Source organism: Cavia porcellus, unplaced genomic scaffold, assembly GCF_034190915.1.
Source record: "Cavia porcellus strain 051 isolate PalLab524CR breed Dunkin Hartley unplaced genomic scaffold, mCavPor4.1 scaffold_25, whole genome shotgun sequence".
NCBI lineage: Eukaryota > Metazoa > Chordata > Mammalia > Rodentia > Caviidae > Cavia > Cavia porcellus.
The window spans coordinates 15,451,335-15,454,853 of NW_026947508.1; positions in this window are offsets into that span (position 1 = coordinate 15,451,335).

Sequence of the window (3,519 nt, forward strand, 5' to 3'; positions counted from 1 at the left end):
GTTGATTGTCTCAGGTGTCTGGTACGGTGATGCGAAGCTGACCAACACACTATCTCCAGTCTGAGTCTGGTTTTGTCTCAGTGTAGACCTGAGCACCGGCTGCATCCAGCCCCATGGCCACAGCTGCAAGCGGCTCTCAGTGTAAAGCAGGAGCCACAGGACCTACTGCGCGCTGTATACTCTGAGTGTGTCGCTCCACAGTTTGGGAGGCGGGCTTTCTCCTTCTGATAGAGGAGAGCAGTGCGACGCACAGGCTCAGCACCTGCTCTAGGACTGTAGCAAAGCCCAGCACAGCATCCAGGTCCCTTGACCCCACCACCACCACTGTGGACCAGGAACATACGGGTTCTTTGTCACATACTAGACTAGGGCGTTCAGCACATACAAACCCATTCTACCTATGTGATAAACTCAAAGGTAAATATTATGATCATCTCTCTGCCAATAAGCACCTTGAAGCTCAGAGGGATGAAGTCATTTGCCCCAAGTCACACAGCTGATATGCAGCAGAGCCAGAATTTGATCAGGTCTGTCTGATGCTATATATTTTCCCTACTTTTACACAGCTGATGTCTTTCATGGTGAGTACCCTCTATATGTCAAATGTGCTAACCACCACAGAGAAAAAGATGTGTAAGTAACAGTCCCTGTCCTCGAGGACCACGCAGTCAGACAGGAAGGGAGAGGTGGGAACAAGTCAGGTAAATAGAAATACACCCTGCGATCCAGGCAGCATCCAGGGCAGGAGGGCATGGTGGGGGCATGCCATGAGCGGGGCCAGGGAGAGGGCTGTCTGTTTCACTGGTGTGTTTGCTGTCACACACATGCACATGCACAAACACACACCAGGACTGAATAAAGGGAAGGAGCCAAGGCTAGTCCTCCAGCGGGTGTGACATTTCCAGAGTCCTCTCAGGAGGAGCTGACATCCTGGCTGACTTAGTGGGCGGAATAACAGTAGCATTTAAATTCTTTCTCACAAGAAAGCATTTCCTGGATGCCGCAGTTTGGACCTGGAATGACCCCAAAAGGCTCATGTGTTAAAGCCTCGGTCCCCACGGTGGCTGTACTGGGAGGTGGCAGAAGGATCTTAGGTGGCTGGGGGCATGCTGTTGGAGAGGATATTGGCGCCCTCAGCCCCTTTCTGTTTGTTTTGCTTCTCAGCTATCATGAGGTGAGCAGCTTCCTCCTCATATCCCACCATGATGGGCTGGCCCATGAGGGCCAAGAGGCCATGAGCTGGAAACTGAGAAACTGTAAATCAAAACAAACCTTTCCTCTCTTTAAATTGACAGCCTCGGGTATTTTGTCACAGCAACAGAAAGCTGAGTAACACACTGGAGAAAGGGGATCTTTTCCACCCAGATCCAGAGCGTTGACAGGCATTGTCGGCCTGAGAAGGTTTACTTTTCCACAACACACCCAGACTGATCTGCCATCATCGTGGGAAATAGCAGAGCCTTTCAACATTACAAAACCCCACTCTGCTTTTTATTAAAATGGGTTTGTATTCAGAAGGGCATACTGGGACTTTCAGTATGCCCCTCTGAACATTCTCAGCAAAAGCAGGAAAAAAAAATTTCAAAAAGGAAGAAATCAGAAGAAAATGCACCAAAAGATTAACATTAGTTAAAATTCTGCTTGTTGGGAACATGGATGATTTTTTCTCTTGTATATTTGTATGTATTAATTTTTAAAATATTAAAAGTTAGCAAAAATATAAACAAAACGGTATTGTGTTATTGTCAAAGGTTTGCATTTGGCTTTGAGTGGTTTCTAAACTGTGTGGTTTGGGACAAGTTATTTTATTATCCTGAGACTCAGTTTCCTCATCTATAAAATGGGAATGGTGGTATCTAGCCCATGAGAAGGTAGTTAGGACTGAATGAAACTCTGCAATGCTGAAAGCCTGGCGTCTCATGCTCTGTAAGCTCCTGAAGAATGTTAGCTGCTCACCTTCATTAAGGTTTTAGTTCTTTGAGGATGGATTTTAGCCAACAGCATTTTGCAACCAACTTATTGATCCCCTTCACTATTGTTGACGGTGCCTACTGTGTACCAGGACTGAGACCAGTTCCTGGGGACACAGAAAGCAATAAGGCAAATCCCTGCCCTCCTGACCCTCAGGCAAAGCTGCCCAGGAAAGAGGACACTTCAGCCAGAGCTCAGAAGGGCTCTCTCTCTATGGTCTGAGGAAGGTCCTGGTGATCTTGCAGTCCACAGGAACAAACAGGGAAAGACACCTCCCAGAGAAAGAAATTATTTGAATTACATCCATTTGGAAGAGTGATACTTACTTGGCTTCAGAGAGGCTGAGCTGTTTGCTGAAAACAAAACAATGCCAGATGTGATGGCACATGCTTGTAATCCCTGCCTTCTGGGAGGCTGAGGCAGAAAGGTCAAAGTTCAAACCCAGCTGCGGTGACTTAGTGAGATCCTGCCTCAAAATAACAAATTTAAAAAGGGCTGAGGGTATAGCTCAGCAGGAAGGTGTTGGATTCAATCCGTAGTACTAAAAACAAGAAAGAAAGAAAAGAAAAAAGCACTTCATCTGCAGCCCCGCTGTACAGAACGCGGCTGGGGGGATCTGGCTTTTCAGACTCCTACGCTATTGTTCAGTGTTGTCTGTGTGTTTTAGGACCCTAAAGCGTGGTCCCAGATTCCCTTGGACATAAATAGAAGCATCCGGGGTTCAGATGTTCTCTGCAGCTGCTGCTGATTGCTTAGGTGAACGATAGGATCCCTTAGGACTTCCCTTGGACAGGGAAGAGGGTGCCCCTGTAATGACGGACACTTGGGGGGCTTTAATGCCTGTGTCTGAAATACTGTTAGAGAAGAAAGAGGACTCGGGGTGTAGCTCAGCGCCCGCCTACCATATGCAAGGCCCAGCGGTGATCCCCAGCACCACTGAATCAAAAAAAGAAAACAGAGTGGCCTAATCAGCCCTGCACATGTGTGCTGTTTTGTGTACAAGTGCAGGCGCTCACATCCAAGGGACACCCGGCCTGATGAAACTGGCAAATAGTTTTTATGGTTTATGGGAAGGAAAAGTCTGGAGGGGAAAAATTAAGCACTACAAAGAGAAAAATACGTGCACAATAATTGTACTAGTTAGCTATTGTATAGCAGATTATTAGAAAATTTAACCATTCAGGACAACGAATGTTTATAATCTCACAGCGTCTGCAGGATGCTGGGCTGAGCTGGTTTTCTCACAAGGCTGGGTCCATGGTCTCCTCCAAAGGCCCGATGGGCTCCCCTCTCAGGCCACCCCAGCACAGCTGTTGGCGGGATTTGACTCCTGGTGAGCCCTTGCTGTGATGATCAGGTCTCCCAGCTCCCTGGGGCAGTGTACGCCATGGCTGCTGGCTTTCCTTGGAATGATCAAGAGAGGGTAAGCGAGACGGAAATCAGTCTTTCCCCAAGATCTTATTCCTTTGGACATATTTGTGATTAGAAGCAAGTCACTGAGGTCCAGGCCACATTCCTGGGAAGGGGGACACATAAATACAAATGCCA